Source organism: Pyrus communis, chromosome 7 (assembly GCF_041283825.1).
Source record: "Pyrus communis isolate YQ-2024b chromosome 7, ASM4128382v1, whole genome shotgun sequence".
Taxonomy (NCBI): Eukaryota; Viridiplantae; Streptophyta; class Magnoliopsida; order Rosales; family Rosaceae; genus Pyrus; species Pyrus communis.
In genome coordinates this window covers 18,532,572-18,550,169 of record NC_142571.1, presented here as the reverse complement: position 1 = coordinate 18,550,169, position 17,598 = coordinate 18,532,572, and the positions used below count along the sequence as shown (strand labels likewise).

Genomic DNA, 17,598 nt, shown 5'->3' with positions numbered 1-17,598 from the left:
TGGTTGCAACAATCATATGACAAGATCTCCTTGTTGATGTAAAAATAAATGTTGCATGGAAAGTTCAAATGCCAACCTGTGTGTTAGTAGATGTGGCGGGAATAGGATCACTAGCAATTGAAACCAATAAAGGGAAGAAATACATCAGAGAAGTCATGTATTTACCTGGTTTAAAGAAGAATTTGCTCAGTGTTGGACAAATGGATGAACATGGGTACTATCTTGTGTTTGGTAGGATATTGTGTAGTGTGTTTGATAGTCACTCACTTGATTGTCAGATTATCAGTGTGAAAATGAAAGGAAACAGATGTTATCCTCTATCTTTAATGCTAGAGAAATAGCTTATGTTAAAAGCCATTCTTACTCATTGCACTTGGACCTGACACATAAGATTAGGTCATTTGCATTTTGGAGGAATCAACTGTTGAGAGATAAAGACATGGTTCATGGTTTACCATATCTAGAAGAGTATGATGGAGTCTGTGAAGGCTGTCAATATGGCAAACAACACAGCGAAAGTTTTCTAAGAGGTCAAGCACAAAGGCTAGTGTTCCACTTAAATTGGTCCATGTTGACTTGAGTGGACCAATGAGAAATGAATCCACTTGAGGAAATAAGTATTTCATGCTGCTTGTTGATAATGCAACTAAAATGATATAGGTGTACTTTCTCATATACAAATCTGATGCTTTCACCTATTTCAAGAAGTTCGAAGCAACAACTGAGTTACAAAATGGGTTGAAGGTGAAGTGTTTGAGAAGTGATAAAGGATGTGAGTTCTTATCTGCTGAATACAATCAATTCTGTGACACAGAGGGCATTCAAAGACAACTTTCTCTTGCACACACTCCACAGCAAAATGTAGTGGTGGAGAGGAAAAATAGAACAATGGTTGAAATGGCTAAGTCTATGCTACATGATAAAGGGATGCCTTAATATTTGGTGGGCAGAAGCTATGCACATTGCAGTTTATATATTGAATCGATGTCTTACCAAATCCCTTGACAACATAACCCCCTTTGAAACCTATAGTGGAAGGAAACCAGGTATTGCTCATTTGAAGGTTTTTGGCTCAGTTTGTTATGTTCACATTCCATCTGAGCTAAGGTATAAACTTGAAGCAAAGAATATCAAAGGAGTTTTTGTTGGATATGCAAAGTGTGAGAAAGGATATAGAATTTTTGACCCAATCTTTAAGAAGTTGATCTTGTCAAGAGATGTTATATTTGATGAAAATTCAGCTTGAGATTGGCAAGAAAGCACAGAGAAGTATATTTCATTGCCTAACTGTGAATGGAAATTTGTTGATGTAGCAAGAAGTGAGATCACAGAAGATGAAGCCAATCATCTCAATAGCTTGTCACCTACTACACAGAGAGAAACCTCATGTGATATTGATGATGCATAGATCACTTCACAATCACATTCATGTGAATCTTCTAGTAGAATATGTGAAGATGTGAGAGACATTCAAGCTATTGATCATACTCCTTTAAAATGGAGGAAATTGGATTATGCACTTGCTCAGTGCAACTTATGCATTATGGAATCAGAGAAGTATAAAGATGTTGTTGAGGATGAGTCTAGGATGAAAGCCATGAAGGATAAACTCTCTATGATTGAGAAGAATGCAACCTGGGAGTTGGTAGATAGGCTAACTAACTAGCCTGTAATTGGAGTTAAATGGGCGTTCAAAACTAAACTCAATCTTGATGGAACTATGCAAAAGAACAAGGCAAGGCTTGTTACAAAGAGATACGCTCAAAAACCAGGAATATACTATAATGAAACTTTTGCCCCAGTTGCAAGATTGGACACAATCAGAACTCTTATTGATTTGGCTGCTCAAAAGAGTTAGAAACTCAATCAACTTGATGTCAAATCTGCCTTTCTAAATGGTGTCTTAGAACATGAGGTTTATGTAGAACAACCTGATGATTTTATGTTTAAAGGAAGAGATGACAAGGTGTATAAACTTCACAAAGCTCTATATGGTCTCAAACAGGTACCTAGAGCTTGGTATGGAGAAATTGACACTTATTTTGCATAATTTGGATTTGTAAAAAGTCAAAGTGAGGCAACTTTCTACATCAAGACAAGGGATTAAGAAATTATGATTGTCTTTATCTATGTTGATGACATAGTGTACACTGGTAATAACAATGAGATGTTGAAGGAATTCAAGGAAGATATGTTGGTTAAGTATGAAATGACTGACTTGGGTCTTCTTCATCATTTTCTTGGCATAGGAGTTATGCAAACTCACTCAAGCATATTTATTCACTAGAGGAAGTATGTAGTCTCTTTGTTGAATAAGTTTGGTCTAAGTGAGTGTAAATCTGTGTTCACACCCCTTGTTCCATCAGATAAGCTATGCAAGGATGATGGCAATGGACCTGCAAGTGAGGAACACTATAAAAGGATTGTGGGAAGTCTATTATATCTCACTGCCACTCGACCATATATAATGTATGTTGCTAGTCTCCTTGCTAGGTTTATGCACAGTCCTTCAAACAAGCTCTTTGGTACAACTAAAAGAGTGCTAAGATACATCAAGGGCACCTTGGATTATGGTTTGAAGTATGTGAAGGGAAAGAGTGCAATGTTAATCGGATTCTATGATAGTGATTGGGGATGATCTGTTAATGACGGTAAAAACACTTCTGGTTATGCTTTCTCCTTTAGCAGTGGAGTATTTTTGTGGGCCTCTGTGAAACAAAACTATGTAGCTCTTTTCACTGCAGAAGCAGAGTACATAAGTGCCACAGAAGCAACTGCACATGCCATTTGGCTCAAGTTTGTACTTGAAGACTTTGGGGAGTTACAAACTGAGGCAACTCCAGAAAACAAAGCACATTGACAAAAGATATGCATTGCAAGAAGGGATAATTGACTTAGTGTACTGTCCAACAAATAAGCAGGTGGCGGACATATTCACTAAGGCTCTAACCAAGGATCGGTCCAACTACCTCAGAGACATGCTTGGTGTGAAATCAACTCAAAACTTAAAGGGGAGTGTTGAATTATAAGTTGTGAGCTGAAAGTATTAGTAAATAAGTTTTGATTTTAAATGGTGTATTCACTTGTGTCAAAGAATGACAAGTGTAAGAATCTCATATGTAAGGTCATGAGTGCCATGTGTCGTTTGATCCTACTTATTAGCTAGATATGTGGTTGAGATTAAGTTTTAGTGTGAGAATGATCCAGCAAGTTGGTTTCTAACAGTAATATTCCCTCTACATAACTTGTGTGAGAGAGAGAATGGTGTAAGCAATCAATGAAAAGAGAAGTGCTCCTTTGTGACTTGCAGAGTGTAGCAGTAACCATTTCCTTCATTCATTCAGTGCATTCATCTCTCTTTGAATCCATATAATCAAAATTTCAATACACTGTTGTGTATAGTTCCATTGACATTTGGTAAGACGTAAGCTTGGCTAATCTTCGCTAACATCTATGTTGCTAGTGCTTACTGGAATGGAATTAGGCTTCGCACTAATCGTTCCTTGCGAAACATAATCCATGAGCATCCATTGACAAAAGCTAGTTGCATTTCTACAGGTACCTTATTGACTTTGGGACACATGATAGGGGATCTCGAAGTTCTGTGGACAAGAGGTGAATCGAAGAGGCCATGTCCGCACGTCCATCTGCAACCCTCCTCTCAATAAACGAAACTAGGAAACAAAGTAATAGTGTGATAGATTAGTCTAGTCTAGTTCAACACATTCCCTTGTGAAACAAACACAAGGCTACACTCAGGGTTAGCCCAGTCTTGTGCAAGAAAAATTAGTGAAGCCAAACAAATGGACCCATAATATTAAGTTAGAGCTTGCATATGACAGATTCTCCCTGCTAATTCATCACATGACTATTGTTGATCAGATGGATGATGCACTTTTAAAACATATGAAAATTTTCTACTAGTTATATTCATTGAGACTAAATTTTGGTTGAACGAGAAAATCTCATTGAAACTCTTATTCGTGCTAAGTAGGGTGGATATTAATCGGCGAATTGATTTAAATCAGTAAGAGAACCAATTTTGATACATTATGACCCCCAAAAAATCATGATATTACAAGTTGCAATTTTTTCCCAATGCGCCGTAGTACTAAGTGCGACAAAAAAAGGAATGACTAAAATTAGAATAGAAGATCAAACAATTATGGAAATTAAATATATAGCACACCCCTTTTTACTTCATACACTCTTAATTTGTGGTCGTTAAAGAAGATCAAATAACATAAATTAACAAGGAACATGTAAGAAGTAAAAAGGAGTGTTTGGATACCATTGATTTGCGACGCCATATTTAAGGACGACATTGATCGATTTTCAATTTTAGGGACCATCTTGATGAGATTGGTCAATTTCAGGGATCATTTGTGATAAAAAAATCTAGAAAAAGTAACATTGAATGCTAACATAGCAGTGAAGTTAGACCCTACAAATTGATCAAACTAGTATAAAAACCTATATCGATTCACAATTTTTCAATCCAAGCACTCTTAGGATTAGAAAATGTGTTTTTCTTAGTTACAATAGATGAAAACGAAACATTTGACCTAATTTAATCATAATCCAAATCTAATAAAAAGGTGATCTTCAACCATCGATCGATAGTGGTTATAATGATATCGTACGACGGCTCATATTACGTATATTGATTGAGGTGGCCTTTAATATGAGTTCTACTTTGTAACAATTGCTAATCATTTACGCCCATTCGGCCTGCCATTCTCGGATTCTTTTAGACTTGATATTGCTGATCACTTGTTGGGCCTCAACCAACTACCTTGCCGCGGTGTGGGGTTTGGTCATGCATGAGTTCATGCTCAAGTTCTCTGATTAGGTTTTTATTTACTACTTGAAACTGAATACTTTATTTACCAGAACAATATACTTCCTGTTGTATGTAATTTTTTAATTAGCTAAGGGTTGCATACTTTACTTGCACACTGCAACATTTTACTTCATTTGCTAAGACAATAAGGCCTTTTTGTGTTTATATATAGATTGATGTACCAAGTTGGTCTATGAATTATTACATGGGTGCAAATTAAGCCTCCAAACCTTCTTTTTTCTTTTTTCTTTTTTTTTTCTTTTTCCTGAAAAATAAGTCATTAAAACTCATTAAAAATTGCCAATTGCATTCATACTATAAGCTTTGAAGCTACTGTATTCATATTTTCATTAATTTAAGTTACGTGATTTACATGAGAAACTTTAAAGTGTAATCTTGTCATTTTCTAACTTATATGCCTTTAACACTATTTTTTCGAAAAGAGAAATCTTAAACTCATAAAAATTGTCAATCTACCCTTCAAAGTCTACCTCATGTTAGTCATGTGACTTAAATTGACATAAATTTTAATAGAATAACTTCGAATCTTATAGTAGAATGAAAATCTAACAATTTTTAATGAGTATATGGACTTTTTATATTTTATATTTTTATAACTATTTAAGGACTTAATTTTCACTCGCATAATAACTCTGAAACCAACTCCGCTTCCTTGGTTGATTTAGGGATGTAAATCGAAAAATATAACCAACTCGGTTTGTGAGACATGGAGTTTCTCTCCTGCTGCATTCCTTACATAAAGAAGTCATCAAATGTTCCAGGCTAAAAGATTAAAAGTTTTAAATATAACCACAACGAGCATTTTTTTTTCATTAATTAATCAATGTTTGGTCATGATTATATATTGATAAGGCATGCCAATTTTAAATTGAACAGTTCACAATATTCCACAAAATAATCCCGACAGGAATAAAATAAAAATAATTTAATTTTTCTAAGCATCTTGGTTCATTTATATGTACATGCTGAGTATACAAGCATATCAGTGTGCTGAGCAATTTTATGAAAACAGACTTATCTTTATCGTGGCGTTTTAGATTAAAAATTTGTAATTATTATGATATTCTTAACTAATAATGCAATGGCATGAACAAAAAAAAAAAAAAAAGCATATATCATTGTCTTATCAAACGGTGACATTTTCTGTTTGATAAGAGACTGTAAAATAAAAAATGTGCACAAGATTTGCTAAGTGATGTTATTCGAACTTCGTCCTTGAGTAATTTGAACATATTTTGTACATAAATTGTGTTTCTATAGTGTAATGACTTTTGCAAAATGCATGCGGTCTTTGTTTTTCTAGCATGAGGGACTTTTCAAATCATGCTTTAAAGAAAAAACGGAAGTGAAAAAATCACTACTTCTTAAATTTCAATTGTAATATAACGAGACTTTCCAGGTGCAAACAAAATATGTTACATATCCATATATAAATATGTGTATTGGTGCAGCATTATAAAATTCTCCTTAATATGATGGGCCCATTACTTTGAGAATGCAATCATCTTCTTGGAGACTTGGAGTTCTAAGTTCTTATTTTTTTGCTTTTTTTTAGTACATCGATATGTTTATATTAGGGGGAGGGGAAGTTCGGCTAAGTCATACAATGGGCAACCTAATTTAGTATTGAATTCACCATCTAAGAGATTCGAACCCAAGACCTCTCACTTTCAAGTGAAGAGAAATACCACTAAACCGTAGTACTGAGTGGCCTTGGAGTTCAAGTTTTAGAGCAGGTAGTCCAAATTGTTAGCTTTATAGAATTGCCAACTTCATCAAATAGAAATTATTAAATATTGGTCGGGGGCTACTCAGTACTATAGTCTGGTGGTATTTCTTTTCAGTTGAAAGTGAGAGGTTTTAGGTTCGAATCTCGTGGATGGCGAATTTGATACCAAATTAGGATTTCATTGCGTGGCTTTGCCAAACTGCCCTCTCCTTAGTGTAAAATGATGTACTAAAAAAAAAAAAATTATTGGTCAGGGGAGGCTGAAATGCCACCGTAAGTCTTTTTAGACTTTGAAAAAGAATTGCCATGATGAAGCCACTAGCTGATTCCTTTAAAAAAAAAAAATAGTTAATTAAATTTGGAAACGGAAAAAATAAAATAAAATTCTCATAAAAATTAAAGTATGAATGTAGCCTACTAGCCGTTGTGTTCTATGTTGCAAAATATTCCACTTCAAGAAATATTACAGAAAATCTTTCAAACGTAAAACTAGCCGCATTGTGTTTTATGTGTGATATTATATAATATTTACATGAAATTTGATGACATTTCTCCTATTAGAAATTTCACAACTTTTTTTTTTTTTTTCCTGTGGGCCTTGTTCTTGAAATAATTCCACCTACATTTACCTGATGGGAAAGTTCTATACCGTTGGATGTCTCATTACCCAAAGTCACCTTTGGCCTTATTGATAACACAATATTTATACATTTATATTACCCATATTTTCTATGTTTTATGCTATGTTTTCTTGTGAAATTGGTTGTTTGATGTATTTAGTGCATATTTTGTAGATAATGGACCGTGGAGAAGACTTTGGAGTCTTTTGGTGATTTCAAGACTAAAAAGGATCAAAACTGAGAAGAATTGAAGTCAAGAAGCATTGCAACGATCATCAAATGTTAAATTGTTCAATCCACAACTTAATGGCTGCTGTGTGAAAATTATAACTGGAGCTGGAAGGTGTTGCGCAGAACTGTCATTTTCGTTGGGACGTAAAAAATTCATCAGGATGAACTGGGTGTTGTGTCACATATACATGGAAAGCTCTGGATGTCTAGTTTCGGCAGAAGTTTACAGATCATGATTTGGATGCTTCTAGAAGAAGTTATACCCGTTTTAATACGAGAAGGCCAGTTCAAGAATTCTACGCGGAAGTGGAGTCCAGTTTGAATCAGGAAACATGTTGGGATTCTTGTTTGGGCTGGGATTCAATAATTGTGGCAAAGAAAAGCCTAACCTAAACCTAACTATATATTCCTTGGATGGTTGTAAAAAGGGGAGCAACAACATGGAAAGGAAGAAAGAGACGCACTTCATCATATTGTTGGACAACTGACCTAAGGGGAAGCCAAACGCAAGCGGTCCTGCAAGGGTTTTCTTTTACATCTTTTCAGACTTTGTGATTATGATGGTCATGATTATGTTTTGCTATAATTTTATGGTCGTGATGAACTAATTTCTTTATTAGGGATTCGATGTAGCCTTCATGATAATTCTATGTCTTAGTTAACTTTACTTTTTTTATGGTCGTGATGAAATAATTTCTTTATTAGGGATCCGATGTAGCCTTCATGATAATTCTATGTCTTAGTTAACTTTACTCTTTTATCAATTCAAGGGTTTCTAGTTTCATTCATTATGCTTAAATCATTCTTTATGTTTATGTTATTGATTAGCTACCTTTAATATGAATTTTTAGATGTATGAGACAAGGTTATAGTAGACGCCATATGCTTAGTCTTGAGATAGCTCTCTTGGATGAATGAGTTGTAGTTGATGCAGACGCCATGCTAAGACACTTTTTGGTTTTCTTTGTTCTTCTTGCACTTAATGGATTTTTGATTATTGATTTAGACTAGATACCATGGTTAAGTTGATGATTAAGACACTAGTAGAAAAAACACTTTGCGTGACGTAGGTACCTTCGTCGTGCAAAGTCGAAAATCGTTGCCTAAGGTAGCGTTTGGTACGCGGGACGGGACGGAACGGAGTGAGACGAGACGTTTCGTACCACGTTTGGTGAGCCTAAAATGGGTGGAACATGCTGTTCCACGGGACAAGTTTTGGGTGATTTTTTATTCCACCTCTCGCCCCTGGAACGACTTGTTCCACGTTCGTGGGACACAAATTTATAACATTTTAAGACAAAAATACCCCTCGTCTTTTTCAATATTTACACCATCCAAATCCTAAATCCATTCTCTGTTGTTGCTCTCTCTTCCCGTAGACTTCCTCCTCATCCTTCTTCTTCATCCTCTCCCATAGCCGTCGACTGCACCCAGCCAGCACGCAGCAGCACGGAGCCACTACCGTCGCACTGCAGATTGACCCAAGTATGCGATTAATGTCTTTTGTTGCTGATTTGGGTTGTGTTAATTACGGGGTTTTGTTAATTATCAGATTTGATTTGTTAATTACTGGGTTTTGTTAAGATTTGTACAACTGGGAGTGCGAGTGCATTCTTCACTGGGTTTTAGGTTGGACGGGCCATGCTGGGGTTTAGGCAATGAAAACCGTGGATGGGGTTTGGGCGGAAACAAGGTTGTTTTTCTGCTGGGGATTTTGGGGCGATTGATGGTGATGATATCCATGGATTTTCAGAAGAAATTGATGAATAAATAATATTATTAATTAGGTTCTTCAAAAAAAAAATGGAAAAAAAAAAAAACAAGAAAGAAATGGATTGAAAGTTCCTATGATTGTATTGGGTTTTGATTGAAATAATTGAGATGTTGATCTTAATTAGGTGGAGGTTCAAGTGGGGAAGTTGTATTGTGTGAGTAAGGCTGCTGTTTTACCTATTAACATTGAGGATGCTGCTCGGAGTGATGTCGAAATCGAAAAGGCTTTGCAGGTACATTTAGATGATTTATTTTGAAATGGATTATTGAAGCTTTGTTAAGCTTTCTGGGACTTTCTCTCTTAGTACATGTATATTCGTTGGGTGGTATGATGGGTTTATAGGCCGGAGAAACACTTGTTCGAGTTAATCAGGATACCTGCTTGAATAACCGAGTTCTTGATTTGCGAACACCTGCGAATCAGGGGATATTCCGCATTCAGAGTCAAGTTGGCAATGTAAGTAGTCTTTCCACCATTTGCAGTATTTATCTTTTTAAAGCTAGAGAAAATCGTTAAGAGTTTAGTTCTGTATGTCGGTTGCATTGTTGTGTAGATCTTTGGGCAGTTCTTGATATTCGAAGGCTCTTTTGCCAAAGCTGATTGCTGGTTCAAGTGAAGGTGGAGCTGCTGTTTTTAGACTCAACTACAAGGGTCAAGATGCCTGCCTTGCCCAGTCACCGCAGCTTCACAAGCAAATGGCTATACGTGGTGACTTCGGTCGTATTTTTGAGATTGGTCCTGTTTTTAGAGCTGAGGACTCCTTTACCCATAGGCATTTGTGTGAGTTCACTGGCCTTGATGTTGAGATTGAGATCAAGAGGCACTACTTTGAGGTAGAATTAGTAATTTTTTAGGCATTGTTTACCTTTACCGCCCTATATGACGATGTATGTTAACTTATGGTGCAATTATATGCTTGTTTGTTCTGGTCATGCATGATCATTAAACTTATATATTTTTCAACATTGCATGGCAACCATGACCATATAGACAGAACCAGCCATCTCATTCATGCTAACCATCTCATCACTTCCAATATTTACTGGCTCAAGGAAGTCTGACTTCATCAACCTAAATCATAGAAGAATTACAAATTTTAAAGGGGTTTGCAAGTGGAACACAACATATACCTAATAAAATTTGGACCAAGAAAAACAAATAATGGATAAGCATATAGTGTTAAAATTTGAACAAGTTAAAAAAAAAAAAAAAGTCTCATTCCTTTCCACGTATAAATATTGTACCAAACAACAAACGGAACATGGGTATTTTAGTCATTTTTATCTTTTGGTTCCGTTCCGTCCATGCGCTACCAAACGCAGAACGGAACAATCGTCCCGTTCCGTCTTGCACGTACCAAACATAACACGGAACATCCGTTCTGTTCCGTCCCGTTCCGTCCCGTCCCGTCTGCGTACCAAACGGTACCTAAGGGTTTGCGCAACGCAACCTTCGTCGTGCAAAAACCGTCGCGCCAAGGCGGTGACAGTAGAGTTTGCGCGATGAAGATATAACCTGCGTCGCGCAAAGATGCTTTGCGCGACGTATGGCCTACGTCGAGCAAGGCCACTTTGCGCAACACAGAACCTACGTTGAGCAAAGAGTCCTTGTGCGACGCATGGCCTACGTCGAGCAAAGAGTCTTTGTGCGACATAGGACCTACGTCGTGCAAAGTGGACTTGCGCGAGGCAGGACCTACGTCATGCAAAGTGTCCTTGCGCGACGCATGGCCTACGTCGAGCAAAGAGTCTTTGCGCGACACACGACCTAAGTCGTGCAAAGTGGCCTTGCACGACGCATGACCTACGTCGAGCAAAGTGGCCTTGTGCGACGTATAACCTACGTCGTGCAAAGTGGCCTTGTGCGACGTATAACCTACGTCGTGCAAAGTGGCCTTGCGCGATGCATGACATACGTCGAGCAAAGGATCTTTGCGCAACTCAAGGCCTACGTCTTGCAAAGTTGCCTTGCGTGACGCGACCTACATCGTGCAAACCCTTTTTTTTTTTTTTATGTTTTATTCAAAACTAATTTTTTTAAAAATTTTTTTGATAAATATATTACAATTAAATAGTAAAGAATAATTGATTAACCAAGCAAAAGTATTTAATTATAAAATATATAAAAATGTACGTACAAGATGTCCAAACAAAAAAGAAAAAACTACAAGTGAACTAGGTATAAAACATCAGGCTACTGAGTATCGAGAGGGTGAGGTGGCTCTGAGGTCGAAGGTGGATCAAGATGAGGTATTGGTAGCGAGACTTGTAGGCCGGCTGTCTGTATGGCTCGTACAAAAGTCCTTGTATAAAATAATTAAAAGTCCATCGTTCTAATTAAAAGTCCTTGTATAAAATAATTAAAAGTCCAACGTTCTAATTAAAAGTCCTTTACATAGATTAAAACCCACACGAAGTGTGACTCTGTTTTCTTCTTATAATACATAAACTAAGAATTACATAAAACATAAACATAAAAAAATTACATATACTAAGAATTACATAAACATAAACATAAAAAAATTCCATCACCAATAATTATTTTGTATTATTTTGTATTATTTAATAATACTTCGGATAATGACACGTGGCGCAACGAGAACGATTAAAAATCTTATCCGATATTACAATTAAAATTATTTTGTATTATTTTATAAATAATAAAAATACTAATATTTTATTGCCTATTGCCAGGACTATTGAAGTGTAACGATGAAGATGTAAATTCTATTACCAGGGCTATTTACTGTTCATTAAGGGCAGTTACTGTTCATTAGGTGGATTGAATAATGCATTGCCAGGGGGAGGGCTCCAACGCTGGAGTTGCTCTTATTATTAAAATATTATGTACATACCACAAAATTTGGGTCCGTAAAATGCTTGCAGAGCCACTCCCAATCCTCTGGCCGGTCCTTCAACTCGCTTGGAACATGTAAGCGAGCAATCTCCAGATTATCCCATTTCTTAAAATAATTGTGAAAATTGTTCTTCCAATGTTTGTACCAGATTGATAAGGTCTTCTCTAAGTAGGCCATGGCCTCGAGGGATATGTCATCAAGATCATAAATGAACTACGAATATGAAAAATAATAAAATAATAGTAAGAAATTTAATAATATTAAAGATAATATATTTTGGTTTTTAATATTTGTAAACAAAATTAAAAAAATGATAAAGGCTAAAAATTAATATACTAACCGACAACTCGTGTCGCACCAGTTCCTTTGTGTCCTCGGGAATTTCTGCCCAAGACTCCCACTGAAAAGGACAATTGTCTCGAATAACAACACCACAGCTACTAGCGATGAAGCTATGCTGCTGTGAGGTAGCCGCTCCACGATGTCGCTGGTCATACACAATCTTGATCTTGGAGGCGGTCTAACGTACGTTTTATTTCTGCTTCAACATTCGACTAGGCCCCCTGGTATTTTTTTTAGCTGGCCAAAAATACTTAAATGGTGAAAACCTTAAGCTTAAATTTGTAATAAAAATTCAACACAACCTCCCCTAATAGTATAGCATTTCCCAAAATCTTAAAATAATAAAATAACAGTAATTCACAACTTGCAACACATTTTTACAATCCAACATATTTTCACCATCATAAAAATAATAATTTTAAAATGAAAAAAAAAATGCAACGTAGTGAGAATTAGAAAAAAGGTACCTGGCTGGGAGGCCTCACCCTCGACTCTGGATGCCGAGGAAGTGTGATCAGAAGGCTCTGGCTCGCGGCGGCGTCGGTGAAGCCGCCGTGCACTGAGCGGCTGAACCGACACTGATGACGTCGATGAGACGGGCACCTGAGACGTCGTAGAAGTAGCCTCAACAAGGGGTGTAGGTTCTTGAATCAATGGAGCACTCACGGGTGGAGCAGTAGATGCTGATAATGCGGGAGGCGCATTGGTCACACTCCGACGACGAGTGATCAACTGCGACATCTATACACTTTTTGAACCATAAAAATATAACATCAGAAACTAATCCTTTCTTGCATTTGAAACCAATCACCACTTGGACTAATAAAAGTGAATACATTCTTGCAGCATGAAGTAAGGACACAAGAAAACCAAATGTACAGAAACACATGTTGGACTTCATCACTTTGAAGTTCACGTATGAGAGCTATATCAAGTCATCTAAATGGCGTTTAATCCAGAACTTATGAATGAAATTATTCAACTCTCTTCATACTTAATCATGTCCTCCTTACACCTCCCCACTAGATAGAGAATGGAAAAACATGTGTTCACCACCCCCCCCCCCCCCCAAAAAAAAACCCAAAAGGAAAAAAGAAAAAAAAAAAACCCATCCTGATTCCACTAAACTTTTTCAAACAATTTATTCTCAATAATGTTCAAATTAATATAAATTACCTTATTTTCCCCAAATAAAAGTAGAAATCACCATTACTTTCAATCTCAATGGCGTTTAATCAACTAAACTAACCTTATTTCCCCAAATGAAGGTAAATGAAGGTAGAAAGCACCATTAGTTTCGATGAACACAATATTTCAGTTTAAATGTACAAACGGTTATGAAGAGAAAACACATATGATAGTTCGACATTTTAAAAGTTTCAAGCTTTTACTTCTACGCAACATGGGTTAACCAACTTACAGAACACATAACACCATCAACAAGCCCCAATCTTGTCACAACTACATAAATACAGAACAACTAGATATATATATATATATATATATATATATCATTACAAAACATTGGAGAAAATTTTGACCATGAAGCTTATTATGATATGGCTACGTTATTAGCCATATTTCCTTATAAATGTTATTGACTTTATATAACTGACCAAAACTTAATAAATTAGGTCACCCTGTGCATGTAGGTGGATACTCCATTTATATAGGAAAAGCCAGGGTATCACATGGCTGGTCTTAGTTGGATTTTAGAACATTGTTAGAAACTTTTCAGCCCTGAACCAAAAGTTTATACATTTTAGTTCTGAAAATTTTCCAAATAAATCATTAAAGGAATCAAAATTCTGTATGAGGTGACTGCCTCTAATTTTTCCAAATAATTAGTCTTTTTTCTGAAATTATGAAGATAAAAAGCAAGAAAGTAAGCAAAATCCTGATCGAAAACAGTGAGAGTTCTATACCACAGACACAGAACACTTAATAAGGTAAAAACCATCAAGGAAAAATACCAGTGAAGTTGTTGCCGCTTATGCAGTCAAGGTATCGTCTAAAAAAGAAAAAGAAAACGGATGGCAAGCAATTCCAAAACCAAAGGGACACTCGTCAAAACCAAGCTATCTGTCAACATCATCTTGATCTTTGGTTCTATGAAAGTGAAACAGAATATGATAAAACTATAAACATGTACCTAATGAAGCTATATCCATGTACTTGTCATTGAAGGCATTTTAAGTTCATCAGCCGCCGGCCTGTTAAAAAGGTCCTTAATTAACACTGCATATGCATCCTTAATTAAAATCAGATTAATAAAAGCCAATTTCATGTTCATACACAAAACACACATACATCAACAAAATACTCAGAAATCAACTTGCAATTTGAGCCTAAACCCTAAATAACAAAACCCATTGAAAATCAGAAACCCTTACCTTGATTTTGGGACTTGATTCGCGTCGGCTTCGAGATTTGCGTGAAGGTCTGTCGTTTGGGTTCAAGATTTGTTAAGAGGAAAGACAGGTTTGGGTTCAAGATTGTGAAGAGGAAAGATTTGGGGTTCAAGATTTGTGAAGAGGAAAGATTTGGGGTTCAAGATTTGTGAAGAGGAGAAAAGGAGATATGGGGTCTACGGGAAAAGAAAGGGGACAGGATTCTGGATTCAAGATTTGTGAAGAGGAAAGAGGGAGATAAAGAGGGATGGTTCAAGATTTCTGGGTTATGTTCGAATAGAAGGAGGAGGGTTCAGTTGGGTTAGGTTTGAATAGAAGGAGGAGGGTTCGAATAGAAGAAGGAGAGGGAGATAAAGAAGGGCTGTCATTTGGGTTCGAATTGAGGGAGATAAAGAGGGCAAAGTGGAAAATTTTGGAAAAATTGAAAAAAAACGCCTATTTTTCACTATTATACCGCCAAAATTATCACACCTTGCGTGACGTAGGTGTTTAATTAGACGTCGCGCAAAGTTGTTTTGCACGACGATCATACTAAGGCGTCACGCAAAGTATTTAATTGGAAAAAAAAAGTATTATAAAAATTACCGAAAATGTGACTTTCCTCCTTTCAAATTCAATTTTTTTTAAACATAAACCCCACAATAATATATTTTTCTAACAAAAACCCACAATAATGTTTTTTTTTCATATATATCAGTCAATTTCTTAAGTATTATAAGTACGAAATAAATAAATAAATTAAAATCTACTTAGTAAATATATATACGGTTGAACTTCATAAGAAAAGCATCGTATGAAACTAGTTTCAAAGATCCAACCGTCAAACTTGTTTCTATATGCTTCGAGATCGCATAAGCCAAAAATCGCAAAAAAAAAAACATGCAGAGATCAAGTAACGGGACAAAACTTTTCGACGATTATAAACGAAAAAGCACGATTTAACGGTTATTTTAACTCCAATTTTGATGATTTTTTACAGCTACACTCCTTGATCCTATATGAATACAATAAAAAAATTTGATCGTCAATTTAAAATGTTTACACAAGTGGATATCACAAAATCTTATGTTATACTTGATGAAAGTATAAATAAACTCCAAATGTTAGTGAATCTAATGTTTTGATGTGATACGCATTGTACGAAACTAGTTTTAACGATCCAACCGTCAAAGTTGTTTGTATATGCTTCGAGATCGTGTACACCAAAAATCGCAAAAAAAAAACATTCAGATATCAAGTAACGGGACAAACCTTTTCGATGGCAATAATCGAAAAAATCACGATTTAACAGTTATTGTAACTCTGATTTTGATGTTTTTTTACAGCTCCACTCTTTAACCCTATATGAACACAATGAATTAATTCGATCGTCAATTTAAAACATTTACACAAGTGGATACCAAAGACGTCTATGCTATACTTGTAGTGATATTGTGTGTTTGGGATGTTAATTAGACCATCTCCAATCAAAAGGAATTTGGTCAATATTAACCTTGAAATTGAACAAAATAATCTCCTGCCAAAGAGCATTTACAAATGGGTGTATTTGGGGCTCGAATCAGCCTCTAGAAGGCCTAAAAAGTGCCACCCCCAAGCAGTTAGGCATTTCTTTTTGAGCTTGTTAGTTATTGACATGGTGAAAAGGTACTTGGGTATACTAAAAAGTACGTAATAAAAATATAGAGAGAGTAAGATTTAGCCAATAAGATTGAAGACGGAAAATTTAAAGATTTTGTGTTTGAAGATTTTGTGTTATATACTTTATGTTGAATATATTTTGTGTTTGAAAATTTAAAAAATTAGTTTGTTATTATTCCTTAAAAAATTATATTTTTGAGGCCTATGTAGCCCTCCATAGTTGGAGATTGCCTTAATTAGTAGTGTATCCGATTCAAGTTTTCATTATTAGTAATACTGTTTGGTGCTTGGAGTGGAATGTCAGGAGGTTTGTGAAGGCTAGTCAAACAAAGGCATGGAAAAAAAACCTCTTGAAGGAGGAAATAGAGGAGAGGCTAAGAGATTTGAGATGATGCTACTTGAAAGAGTAACATTTCGAAGACGTGAAAAAGTTCCAATTGGTCATCTGCAAGAGTCGAGCCTTACACATCTTATAATTTACCAATCTTTGAAAGTAGATTTCATATACCAGAACATATTCAACATAAAGTATATAACACAAAATCTTCAAAAACAAAATAAAGTATTTATTTTGTACTCAAAAGGAAAAAAAGAAAAAGGAAAAAAAAAAAAAAAAAAACTTGCGCGACGTAGGTACATGCGTCGCGCAAGTTTTTTTTTTTTTTTTTTTTTTTTTTCCTTTTGAGTACAAAATAAATACTTAATTTTGTTTTTGAAGGTTTTGTGTTATATACTTTAAGTTGAATATATTTTGTGTTTCAAAATTTAAAAAATTAGTTTGTTATTATTCCTTAAAAAATTATATTTTTGAGGCCTATGTAGCCCTCCATAGTTGGAGATTGCCTTAATTAGTAGTGTGTCTGATTCAAGTTTTCGTTATTACAGCAATACTGTTTGGTGCTTGGAGTGGAATGTCAGGAGGTTTGTGAAGGCCGGTCAAACAAAGGCATGGAATAAGAACCTCTTGGGCGAGGAAATAGAGGAGAGGCTAAGATTTGAGAAGATGTTACTTGAAAGAGTAACATTTCGATGACATGAAAAAGTTCCAATTGGTCATCTACAAGAGTCGAGTTTAACACATCTTACTTAAAAAAGAAAAATGTAATGAAAGAAAAAAAAAACTTGCACGACT

General features: G+C 35.7%; 2 long non-coding RNA genes across 3 annotated transcripts; one reads left to right on the top strand and one right to left on the bottom strand.

Annotated features, from left to right (window-relative positions):
- Window positions 1–8,774: 8,774 nt before the first annotated feature.
- LOC148695814 (uncharacterized) lies at window positions 8,775–10,150 on the top strand. The gene is made up of 4 exons (XR_015964109.1): window positions 8,775–8,929; window positions 9,343–9,450; window positions 9,561–9,674; window positions 9,772–10,150. It is a non-coding gene; the product is annotated as an uncharacterized LOC148695814 (long non-coding RNA).
- Window positions 10,151–11,306: 1,156 nt separating this feature from the next.
- On the bottom strand, window positions 11,307–15,217 carry LOC137733239 (uncharacterized). 2 transcript variants are annotated; one of them, XR_015963961.1, is made up of 5 exons: window positions 14,811–15,217; window positions 14,570–14,630; window positions 12,885–13,165; window positions 12,416–12,654; window positions 11,307–12,288 (listed from the first exon to the last, which is right to left on the bottom strand). It is a non-coding gene; the product is annotated as an uncharacterized LOC137733239 (long non-coding RNA). The 2 variants fall into 2 exon arrangements; XR_015963960.1 differs by lacking the exon at window positions 14,570–14,630 and having other exon boundaries at window positions 14,811–15,214.
- Window positions 15,218–17,598: the final 2,381 nt, after the last annotated feature.